This window comes from Passer montanus, unplaced genomic scaffold, assembly GCF_014805655.1.
Source record: "Passer montanus isolate IOZ18808 unplaced genomic scaffold, ASM1480565v1 scaffold10, whole genome shotgun sequence".
NCBI classification, from domain to species: domain Eukaryota; kingdom Metazoa; phylum Chordata; class Aves; order Passeriformes; family Passeridae; genus Passer; species Passer montanus.
In genome coordinates this window covers 7,226,124-7,239,435 of record NW_024356505.1, presented here as the reverse complement: position 1 = coordinate 7,239,435, position 13,312 = coordinate 7,226,124, and the positions used below count along the sequence as shown (strand labels likewise).

Here is a 13,312-nt window from a genome sequence, read left to right as displayed (position 1 = left end):
TCACACTAGTTACGTAACTAAATATAACCATTTATGTAGAGTGGATATTCAGCTAGATGGCTGTTTGCCTTTTAAACACTTCACATAGCCTTAAATAGGTCCCCTGACTTTGAATGAAGAAAACATTCAGATATCTGCAAAAAACTTGAAAAATTGATGGAGCTCTTGTGCAAGTAGAGGATGGCCCCCCAAATCTGGTAGCAGTTTTGTCAGTATGAACTTTAATTCTACTTCATTATTTTCCATACTGTTCTTCTGTTCATCATCGGTATAATTCACCTTCCCCGTGCAGGAATGGGGCTGCCACTCTCACTGGTGATACCTTAAGCAGGAGCTGCAGCACACACCTAAGGTAGGCAAACTACTAGGAGCAAAAAGTAGGAATGAAAGCCCTTTTATTTCCCCTCTTCATAAATAAGTATCTGGCCACCCAGGTATCATGCCTGAATTTATCTACACTTCAACAAAAACATCTACCTGACTTGTGATGGATCCATCATGTAGATGCATCTCATATATTAGTGTTTATGAATTTTCATGAGGGAAGTGCCATTCATAAGCTTCCAGTAACAAAGCTGATTTTTATCATTAGAGGTTCCTAAATCTCAGCAGTTTGAAATAAAAGAGCTGATTGACATTATGAGATCCTGCCAGGCATGCTATCGATTTGTACAGTAGCTTTGCCCAGGCAGCAGGCGCCCTGGGCTGTGAGCATTAGCACTCCTCTGCACATACACACCAGAAGGGTCCCCGCAACCAATCTACTAAATTGTGCTGCTCAAGTTCACTCACACCAGCCATACTCTGTGAGGGAGATAATGCAGTAAGCCTTCTCCAAGCCAGTGCCCTTGCCCTGTGTCTGGTGTTATAACAAGAACTAGCAGCCACAAAGCACGTGCAGGAAAAGCATAACAAGGGTGTTCGGCAAGATCTGTCACGTATTTCAAGCTCTTTATGTATTGTCATCAATAGCTGCTGATATTTTCTGATATGTGAGAGAAAGAAAAAAGTAAGGCATCTTTCCCTGCTGGGAAATATTGGTTTTATTAAGGGCAGCTACTTCAAGCAACTTTAACTGGATAGCCATAGTGGGTAATCTGTTGATGCCACTTTCAGAAGGATCTGCTAAGACCATGCTAGAAGCTTGCAGGTATTAAATCAATAGAGCAGAAAATGAACCAGAAATAGAAAAAAGTAAAGTATAGCAAAGGAAGGGATTTAAAGTGCATGGCAGCAGTCTCAGGAATCCTCTGATAAGGTGAATGAGCTAGCATTCTTTTGAGTGCTCTAATTTAAGAAAATGGTTATTTGCAAGCATAAACGAGATAATTTGAAAAGTATGATAAAAAAGTCTGACTTCTTAAATTTGTTTTCTCTCTAATACTTAGTTGGAAACATGGGTTACTCAAAGTAATATAACTGCCTATGCTTTGATCAGTACAGATCTACTGGATTAAATAAGCAAATCCTTCTGAATCTTCTAAAATGCTTTTTAGAGGTCTTAAAACGAATCAGAGGTGGAACAAAGATGCGGAGCAAGAAAGTAGAAGCAGTACTAAATTCTGTTTGAAAGTAGCAAGAATTCCTGAAAGTATACAACTTGGGAATTAAAACATGAATTTTCATTCTCAATTAAAAATCTAGTAATGACAGAAAAATGAAATACTAAAGTAGGTGTGCTAACAGAAATAAATTAATCTTCTAGAGAAATAAAACATCTTCAATTATCTGGAGTCAATTTTGTGATATAATTAAGGACACTGAGACACTATAAAGTCAGCTTTGTTCCATAAAGCTTTGTTTTTTCAAACTAAACTACCCCAGCAACTATGATTTTCTACGGTTTTACTTAATCAAGCATTATTCATTTGTCCAGTCCCGTACAAAACACAGAAAGATACAATCGTATGACCTTAGCAGGACTTAACTTCAAGAATCAGTTCTTGAGCTTTGAAAATGTATGTTGTTTGACTGAAGTAAAAAAAAATCCATCTCATATTTCAATTTAAGTACTATAATTCTTGCCACTTAGAGGACTTCATTACAGAAGGTCTCAAATAAGTAATACACAAGATTTGCAGCCTCAAAGCAGCAAAACCTTTTTTTTCTGGGTGTAGTAAGGAAAAAAAAAATCATTTGAAGCCTGAAATACTTCTGTCCACAGTTTACTATGGCATAAATTGGGATATTTTCCAGAGGATTTTCATTATTGATTCCTGAGTTAAACCTAGTAGCTTAATTCAAATGAATGCCAGAATTCCACATGAAATTTTGTATATCTTAGAACCCTCTTGAGGATTATACAACTTTTATCTTGATTGTGGAATAAGGATAGCTATTTCCCACTTGCAATCTTTGCATATGGTCACATCTCCCAAGTAATAGGGGTTGTTTCGCTGTAAGATTGGTTTCTTCATGATAGTTTTTAAAGACTGTAATCAAAATATTTCTTACTTTCTCTTTGATAAATATTCAACTTGAATGCATCTGTCTCATTAGGTCTTTTACTATTAAACCATTCTTAGTATTAGATCTTCCTGAGATTTCCATTCTATTCGATACCATTCTTTGGGAAAAAAAACCCCATCTATTTCATTTACAGTAATAAGACAAACCAAAATATTTACATCCCTCCATCATGCTCAAAAAAGTATTTATTCCACAAGGCTGTCTGTAAACATCAATACACCAGTGGTTCCTGTGTAGCAGATATTTAGCGAGGTACTCCCTTTGCATTCATCTTAACATTAGGTCCCCCCACCTTTTCAATAAATACCATATGGTTGTTTACTGTATTAAAAGCATTTGATGCACTGAATCTACAGCTCATGATTATTACTTGCTCAAAATTCTAGATTTTGTACCATTTGTAAAGACTTTATAATTGCTTGCAATGATGTAAGATTATATTATAGTCAAGACTTGATTCCAAAAGGATTTAACTGGAATGTTTCTACACCAATTTGTATCTCAAGATTGCATTCCAAGGCTTATAATTAGCAGGCTTAAATCCACTTAATATGTTCCATATTTATTCTATAGCATTCCAGTATCTTAGAAAATTTTTAACTTCTGTACTTTCTAGAGCCATGCAAACACAAAGCATCCCTTAATTTTTATCAATCAAATATGCAATCTCATAAAAAAAATTAGGTAGAAAAGTATAACTTTCTCTCAATTCATATGCATTGTCATTATATAATTGATCTCGTTTACTTCAGTACTCTACCTCCCTGCCAGCTGCTGCTTTATTTTTCGTGAGATTAGTCTCAGACTGATAGACTTATAAGTACTTGATTCATCCTGTTTACCTTTCATGAATATTGACACAACATTAGCTTTCTTCTGGATTTTCTACAGTGTCTACAATGAACAGCATTGTAGACATAACAGCTTGTCCAGAATGCTCTTTATCTGCTGCTTTTAAAACCATATGCACGTTTTCCCAACTGTTGTCTAATTTAGTAATTCTGGTTAAATAAACAAAATCTTAGCATTAGTATGGAAAGAATTTAAGCATCAACATCATCATTAAGTTTACATGAATAAACTGGTTTTATCCCCTCTCAAATTAAATCTAAGACACACCTCCTTGGTCCTGCTACTCTTAAAAGTGCTTTTTTGTTTCCTTTGATGAGTCTATATTTATTTTTGTGTCCATTTTTTTCCTACAATACTAATTTGTAGCTCTTAATTTCAATTTACATAAATTTTTCTAGCTCCTTTAATTCTAATTCAGTTATGGACATGCCATAAAACAGGAGCTTCAATACTGAGACTGTTATTAGATATAACACAGTGGAGTACAAAATGCACAAAGATGACATGAGAAATACAGAATAATTCTTCAAAATGTTTGAAACCCAATATGAATCTTGAGAATAAGAGACTCTGAACACACTTATTCTGAATTATAGGTGTGACCTGCCAAAGCTTTAACCTACAAGCAAACCACTTAGTGTATGGAAAAGTACATTAAGTCTGAGAAGCAGAGAGTTCAGGTGCATGAAGACAAACTGCATGTTCACATTCCACCTCAAACAGATATTATTACAGTCACAGCTATACTTTTTCTCAAAATAACTTGATATTTGCTGGTGTTGCAGATACCTTACTAAAGTTTAGCCTAATTTTCACCTTATTTAGATGAGTTGCAAATGCAGTGGTAACAAACCTTAAAACAACTAGAAGTTAGGCAATTTTTTGTATTTTGCCATACATCCACTAATTCAAAACAATTTTTTTTTTCCTTCAGGGATAAGGGGGAAAATAGCAGGAAGACAGAAAGTCTTTGGTCCTGTCAGATATTTACTTTGTTTGACTGATACCAAGTATCAAATGAATATTTATGATGTCTAACTCCATTAATACAACAGAGTGGAAAGTATATTTTAGCAAAAGAATGACACAGTAGGGAGGAATTTCACCTGTAAGCATTCTCTAGCTGAGGAAAGAAATCACCGATCTGCCCAGACTTCAAACACTTTATTGAAAGTTGTCCAATACCAAATGGAAGACAGAATAAATAGAATTGTTGCACAATAAAGTTGTTCTTCCCATTCTTACAATAGATTTTAATACTACTCACTTTTGGCCTTTTTCTGAAAATGCCTACTATATGTACATAGAATAATCTGTTTCTAGAAATAATGATTTCTGCCACACTGAGTTCTTGGCACATGAATGGCAAAGGAAATGCCAATGTCTGGGTAAAGCAGATTCCCCTACATTTATTAGTAGAACTCTTGCAGCTGTGGCTTTCTTTAGATCCCTCTGAATGGTGCTATGAGAGGATCATATAGCAATGGCTCCAACATTTAGCACAGTACATTTACTCATATCCTTAACCACACTCTCCAGCTCTCTCAATTTCAGCATGGAAAGAACATGCCATGAACCACAAAAGAAATAATCTAAGCAAGATCTAAAGCATCATCGGAAATTTTGTTGTTCTTGCCTTAAAAACATCCAGTCCTCCAAAACAAATCCAGTCCTCAACAGATAATTGGCTACCTCCTAATTTTGCTGTGTCCAGCCAGTATGGCACCAGCTTGAAACAACATGGATCACTTGAATGAAGACCTACCTTTTACTGCCCTCAAAACACACCCTTCTCATCTGAAAAATTCCATACTTGCAAAAACTCACCACCTGTCTGAGAGCATTGGATCAAGAAGTTTCTACTCCATTTCAAATTAGTCCACAAACAAATACTAATAGTAACAGGCTTCTGAAACTTAGTCTTTGCAATAAAAACTTGAAAGGAAATCTAGGACCGCAATGATTTTTTAGAAGTCCTGAAGGCTAGAACTGAGGCATCTTAAGACCCATCCTCCTAGACAGGGTCAATGCCCTTCCCAACATAACAACAAAACACACCAGGCAGAATGTGTCATCCAGCAGATATGTGCTACAGCGCTTGATTTGCAGCAGGACTGATGAATAACTTATAAACAGATACACAAACAGAAGATTATTCCTAAGATTTCCAATTGTTACTATTTGGGCATGCAGCAGTCAAGCTGACTTTTCCCTCAGATAGAACAAAAGACTCTACTTGAAATTTCAATAGAAAAGGCTTTTCAGACCTCTGAACAATACCATTGTCAGCAGCGGACTTTGATACGGATTCAATAGGCTGATACAGATGTTGTGACTGACAGCAGTTTCCAACTGCAGGATTATTCAAGCATAAAATTGCTGTGAAGGCAATTGCAATCAAAAGCAGCTGGGTCCACAGAAAACACGTGGTGTTCATATGATGTTCTCAGCATACGTAGATGCAAGCAAAGGAGGATTTTATTTCACATTCATGATCAACTGAGGCACACATAAATTACTGTAATTTTTATATCATCATTTAGCTACACTCTGAAAGAAAGAAAACGCTCTAGTTCTACACAGAGATCAAAAGAGAAGCTATTGTCTTCCAAATTGCCATCAAGCTCTAATACAAAATTGGTACAACAGTCTGTGGAATGCTGATAACATTTAGTGCTGCAGTTAGCTACAGATTGTCTAAAGTATGGAAAAGTCACAGCGTAGATGATTTAAAGTGAAAGATGGCATTGCTCGGTTAAATTTTACTGGTTTGAGTTGAATTTTCCAGGCATGTGATAAAGACAATCAATAGTTGTGAAACAGTAATTTCTAATTTCCAAGTAAATGACAAGAGAATTAAAAAATAAGAACATCTCTTTCAGACTACAGTATCTTTAAAGATTTTTTATTGAAATAAAATTAAAAAAGAAACTGTTCAACTTTAGAAATTGGGTGATTGGGAAGTGATCCATGAAGACCTATAGCTTGCTTTGAAAGTCATCGGTGTTCTGCTAATCCCCAAGCAATTGCTTCTCCTTTATTATTTCACATTTGCAACTTTTGAATGTTCCATGCAAAAGATCATAAACAAGTAAATATGAAGTAAAAATCCTTATAAATTCAAACTTCAAGGTCATTGTTCTATTTTAATGTGTAATAAAACGTTGACTTGCAAAGAAAAGCAATTTACATCCAGTGTCTCACAAGCCTGAACCCAGAATGAACATGTTAATTTTGCTGTGCCCTAAGCAATGTTGAAATGATCTGAAGAAATCACTTGCCAAAACAAAAGCATGCTTTATGATAAAATAAGGCATATGGAAACAAAACAGCTAAGTGAAACAAACAGACTGCACTGAATCATATTCCTAGATTAAACATCCTTAATATAATAATTACATATACAAGGGTACCCACAGCCTAAGCTGTAAAAGCAAATTGCACTAGGATCATACAGTAAATTGTTTCCGCATACACCAGCAGATTTGGAATAGTATTAAATACTATTTTGAATTTTAAATACAGTTGACATAAGTATTACTGTTAGAAATAGAATTTCTTTTAGTTAGAAAATATTACAAGCAAATCTGCTGTCTATAAAAATGCTAATAAATAGACAATGTTTATATTATAAATACAGCAGTATATCTTAAGCTTTAAGATAGAAAAAGTTAGGGTAGTTTGTCATTAGGAACAAAGGATTAAAGAAGTAACTTAAAGAGCAAAACCAACAAATATAATAATTAAATAGGGTAGGTGCACCAAACAATACCAGAAATAATCCAGTAATTCTTAATATATGGAGATCGTCATAAACATTAAACCCTAGCCATTTTCAAAATGTATGTTTATTATAAACAGCTGAATGTAAGGGAGATAAAATTAAATTGAAAATAAAAGGAAAGCAGAAAGATGAGGAAAATTATTTTAATTTTTAAATGGGACTTCCTTTCTATTACAGGTTCTGGAGCTGAACCAGGAACTGCACAGATGTATCTGTGTACAGAACTAAAGTAACACATTAAAAGATAAAAGAAAACAAGCAAGGTGTGCTAATGCATGGTACGAGAGGAAACAACGGGTAAGTACAGGTCAGAGAAGGGCAAATATTTGTAATCAAACATGTAGAAGCATATTAATACAAATAGTAGCACTATTTGTAGTCAATTACAAGTTGACCATCCATAAATATTCACACAAGCAAGTTTTCATTTCAGCATTGTGTTTGAAAACTTTTCCCTACAATTTAGGACAGAAATTCTGAATCTTAAATAAAACAGTGCCTACTAATAACAAAGAAGCCCTTGACTCCTTACTAGAGACCTGAAAGAGACACAATGGTTTAATAAGGACATGCTCATTCACATTACAAACAAACAAACTGAAATCAGGAATCTCTTACCTAGGAGACCAGGATAAAGGAGTATTGGAACGAAGACCTTTCCTTGGTCAGAGGACGCTGAGGTCAGAGAACACCTAAACAAACCTGACATCCGCAAGCCCACAGGCCCTGTTCAAGATGCATTCATGAGTGTGGAGAGAGCTAGAGAACACCACAGCTAGGCTGCTCACAATCTTTGAAAGGTCACAGAGAAAAGGAGAGGTGCCTGAAGGCTGGAAGAAAGCAAATGTCACCCTGGTCTCTCAAAAGGGCAAGAAGGGGGACCCAGGGAGCTACTGGTCAGTCAGCCTTACCTCAGTCCCTGGGAAGGTACTGAAGTGCCTTATTCTGGAGGTTGTCTCTATCCACATGGATGACAAGAAGTGATCAGGAGTAGTCAGTATGGGTTCACTGAAGATAAATCATGCTTTATCAACATGACAAGAGATGATTGAGAGGGGACCTTATCGATGTCTAGGTGTATCCAAAGGGAGGGTACCAAGAGGATGGAGCCAGGCTCTTTGTGATGCAAAGCAGTAGAAAAAGAAGCAATGGGCAGAGCATGATATACAGGAAGTTCCATCTGAATGTGAGGAAGAACTTTTTTGCTGTGCAGGTGGCCAATATTGTCCAATATTTTTTAAAGTCTTCATTTGACTTCATTATGGGGCAGAGTGAACCTTCAGCAATTTTGCTAATGATTAAAAACTGGGATGAGGGCCTGATACACCAAGTGGATGGGTTGCCATTCAGAGGGACCTGGACTGACTGGAGAAATTCCACAACAGAAGTCCCTTGAAGTTCAATGAAGGAAAGCACAAAAGTCCCACAACTGGGAAGGCATTACCCTACACATCAGTCTGGGCTGGGGCCTAAGCATCTGGAAAGCAGCTTTGTGAAGAAGGACTTGGAAACCTGGAGGGCACTGCTTGAAAAATGAACCAGCAGTGTATATAAGTAAATACCTGATGAAGTCAGGGCATATAAAATACAGAGACTCTTTTAATTGGTGTCCACTGACAGAAAAAGGCACAACAGCCAGAAACTGAAATACAGGACATTGGACTGAAACACAAGAAAAACTTCTTTGGTCTTCTTTAAGAGTGTCAACCATAGAACTGGTTGTCCAGAAAAAGTTGTGAAGGTGCTCAAAACTCAACGAAAAATATACTCAGTATCCTGCTCAGGCTGACTCTGCTCTGACCTGTAGGGATGGCCCTGTCAATCTTCAGACATCCACAATGACGTCCCTTCACAAAACCTCAGAATTCTCTGCTCCTCTGGTATTTTGGCTGCCAAACTAATTTTTTTAAACCTTTCTATTTCATGCTATCTACCTTTCCTCCTCCTGCAAAGTTTACCCTAAATTACCACATCATTTCTGATTGCTTTCTCCCCCCTGCCTTCACTTTCATGTCCAAGACCTTGTCTGAATGACTGTTCTCTCCCATTCCAACTGCTCTCAATTTCATAATTATCCCAGTTGTACTGAAATTGCTATTTCATGAATGAGTTTCTTCTGCTGACCAGAAATATCCTACCACATCTTAGACAGAAAGAAAAGGGAAAAACAAATTTAAAAAATGGAATTGTAAAGGGATAAAGAAACTAAAATTTTTTATACAAGAATTTTCATATGAGCCAGTGAAGGAAAAATAAAGAGATCTTATGCCTTCACCAATGCTATTACCCACACATGTTCAGTATCTGAAAAAAACCCAACCCTCTTCCATTTCCTTCTAATCCATCCCTCAGTGTTTTCATTTCTTGTGATGCCTTTATCACTTGAACTCGTTTATGTTACCACTCCTTTAAACACCTGCCTGTTACATTTACGGTGTCTGCTCCTTAAGTTGTTTCTCATCCTATGTGAAACTGTAAACTTTTTAGGACAGGCACAAGTATTTTGTTCTCTTGACAGCATAGGGGTCTTTAAGCTGTTAAGACTGTACTAGTGATAGATGATCTTGTCTGTGCCTTGGCCCAGATACACACTTTTTCTGCTCATCACATTTTTGTCTGTTTTTAAGAGCTGTTCATCGCATTTGAGTGCATAGGATCCAAGGCACAGCGTATAACATTCAAAGGTAGCATTAAAGACTTCACCATACTGATGGCTCTTAACGACATGTTTTTCCCCTTTGAAAGGTCTATTACTTCTTTTCCATTGATACCAAATGATATAACTCACACTGATTTCTCTGTTGAATAAATAAATAAATAAATAAACAAATAAATAAAGCAGCTCAAAATCTTCAAGACTTAATTTGTGATAACGTGGTCATGAAGCGTCCTGCTTAACTTCACATAGCTTTGGAAAAGATTAATATTTAGACATATGCAACAAGCAGAGGGACATAATTTTATATGGATGTAATATTGGTGATTCAATCTATTTTCCAAAAAACCAAGTGCAGGGCAATAACTTTACTGGACATGTATTTTAATTAGGATGATAGAATGTACTCTATCTAAATATATTTTGACAAGTGCTCTAAAGTATCAGTCCTTACAACTGAAGATATGAAGCAGCTTTTTGAAGAAAACATACTTTTTCAGAAAGAAGGAGCAATTTGCAAAGCTTTCAAAGATGTTTAACAATTTCCTCTCAGGGAATGTGTATGGGTGTGTGTCAATAAGTAGCAAAAAATAAGCATTTTTATTGTCACACCTGAATTGGAGAATCAAGAAATAGTAAAACCTGGTTTATATAATGCCATAAAGTAGGCTTCTCCTTGTAAAGCTCACATTTTCTGGTTTTCTGTCCTGACTAACCATGTAACATAAAAATTGGTAAATACAGATGAAAGAAATGTGTTAAATAGTAGATAGGATAAAAAAGTTATCACATTTTGAGAATGGCATTGCCATTATATGATGTCTTCATGACGTTTTATTGCTCAAAGACTCCTTGAGTTCAAGCCTTCTAATAATTCCAAAAGTTAGTCAAAAGGAAAGAAAAATTAGCAATTTTCACAGAATGAGCAAAAAACCCTCATACCTTATGTTTTCTCTTTAACCCCTCACTTAAACACCACGAATTCTATGTGAGAGGTTTTAAAACGTTAGATTATATTGTGAGCTGCACAGTGTCAATAACACATGCTGGCACCAGATTTAAGAAAATAGTTCCAGAATAAGAAACATAAAAAATTACTGCTTCAGCCCTTGAATCAGTTTGTATACTATATAATTTTTTTCACATTCCTTTATTGCATAGCAGCACAGCTTTCCTGACAACATTTTGTTTCCTGTAGCTTCTAAGGACCCACAGAACTAGTGATCTGAAGCCCTGACCAATATGCTGTGACTGACATGCAATTCAGCATTTAACCCCTGCTGTAGATGATATATAAGAAGTGATATGTACTTGACCCTATCCTCAGTGTATGTGGGTTCAACTATTAATCCTCAGCAGACAGTTTTAAAATACTGTAGAAAAATCTTTTGTTCCAAATGATCACAAGTACATGGACTTTGTAACTTTCTTCTAGCCATGAAAGATAAATTCATGAATTAAATTCATTAATTCCCTGAGAACTGCGTACTATTATCAGGATGTTTGACTTTTACAATGATAATTTCCAAATGTAGAGACACACACAGTGCAGTATATTCTGATGTTCAGAATCATTTTGCCCTTAAAAGTTCTATCAAGTTAATACAGGACATAAGAACAACCAGGAAGAAAATAAAATCCAATTCATTAAATTTTTGACTTTTTATAATAGACAGAAAATGTCATCCTTTTCCAATTTTTTTCCCTCACTAGGTATACATGCTTGACAAAGGATAATTTACACCGAGGATTTTATTCTGTTGCCAGTCAAAACAATGCTGACCTGTATTAACTGCATCTAGGTTGAACTGCTTACCTTACTTTGAATACAACTTGTTGAATAGGGCTTTTGGCAGCAGCTGAATTTGGGTCTCAATAATTTAAGAAATTGTAAGATTTTTTGGTTTTTTGTCAATTAACATCAATATGTAACTTTAGAATCCCATTAGGGTCAGTGTTTCTAGCACAGAAAAAATATATGTATTCATACATATACACATATGTTTACACACTTACACATATGTTTCACATTCTATGAAGTGAATCCAGGAATTTGCAACCACTGTGTAAAGCTGATGAAACTCCAGCATAGGCCACTGCTTATGAGTGCAGCTGGATTTCTGATATTTTCTTACTTACGCTGATATAAAAACTGATTTGGACTACTGACCTTGGATACAGGACAGTTCATATATCTTGTCAGGAATCTAATGCAAAGCTTGATGGAAAAATTCAGATTGGTTTTAAGGCACATAGGAAAATCCTTCAAACTTACGCAGCGTAAGATAAAAGCTTTCGAATTATACCGTTTAAATCTGTAAAAGATCTTTCTTTTCTTCAGTTATTTTCTTCAGCCACTAGATAATATTTGGTAAACAATAAATCACTCTTTCACACAACATCCTCCTTCCTGTTCTGAATATCTGAACAAGTAACATCACAGGAAACTTTTGAAGGTATTGGTATACTTAGAAACGCATATTTTGCCAAATAACTTTTGACATTTTTCCTATTCTCCCATACTTAATTTCTTTCATCACAGAAAACCTCTCAGAATATTTTCTTTTCTTGTGGTAGCAAAGGCAAAACAATGTAGCAAATATTTCTTAAAGCCATCATAATTATGTTATAAATGTGCATAGGAAAAAGAAAATGCTGTCTATAATGGTACATTATAATTAAGATATATTTATAGAGAAAGACATAGAGCTATCTGGCTATAACAAATATAGTGAAGATATGTCTTCAAGAATATACTGCACATGCCTGCAAGGTACTTTCCTGTTGTATTATAGTTGGTTACTGCACATCCATTTACAATGCTGAACTTATTGGATCAGAAGTGGTTCCAAACGAGCCATTTTCAGCATCAATAGGTAGATCTCATGTTTCACAGCTGTGTGGATTTTTCCTGTCGTTATTTTTGCCTTGCTTGGGGAGGGAGATTAGTTATGTCTAAAGATGTAAACTGTGTCCCTTTATACACAAGGGCAGTCATACCTCATGAGACACTAGACTACCTCTCAGAGACCTTACAATCTTCCTTTGAAATTTCCAACAATACCTGCATTTTTAAAATGCCATGACAACCAAATCCTGTTGACTTTTCAAATATGTAGATTTTATTTGCAAAAGAGTAACTTTTATCCACACAATAAATTAAACAATATTATTTCAGTATGAAGACTCTTTTAAGCAGAACAATTGGCATCAATAGCACTTACCTGATTGTGTGGAATAGAGGTTATACAGCTCTTTTCCATTTCAAAACCATGCAATAGCCATTTTAAAAAAATAATGCAATGTTTGAAATTTATGAAAATTAGGTTTTTAGTGCAAATGATTTTTAAGAGGCTTCTAGACACAAATAGTGCAATTTTTTACATTGTGGTTAAAAGAAATGTGCCATATAGAATTATTGATAGAGATAGTGCATACAGACCAGGAGGTTGAGATCAGTTGATATGTTAATCACGTAATGAGTACTGCATTCCATCATAAAAAGAATGTCAAGCCTCTTTTCACTAAAAGAAATCAGCTCCGTGACTATC

General features: G+C 35.5%; 1 protein-coding gene across 5 annotated transcripts in view; it reads right to left on the bottom strand.

Moving 5' to 3' along the window:
• The window catches only part of ZNF385D (zinc finger protein 385D), a 412,422-nt gene that overhangs the window by 48,601 nt on the left and 350,509 nt on the right, over nt 1-13,312 (bottom strand). The gene's annotated exons all lie outside the window — the stretch shown is intronic.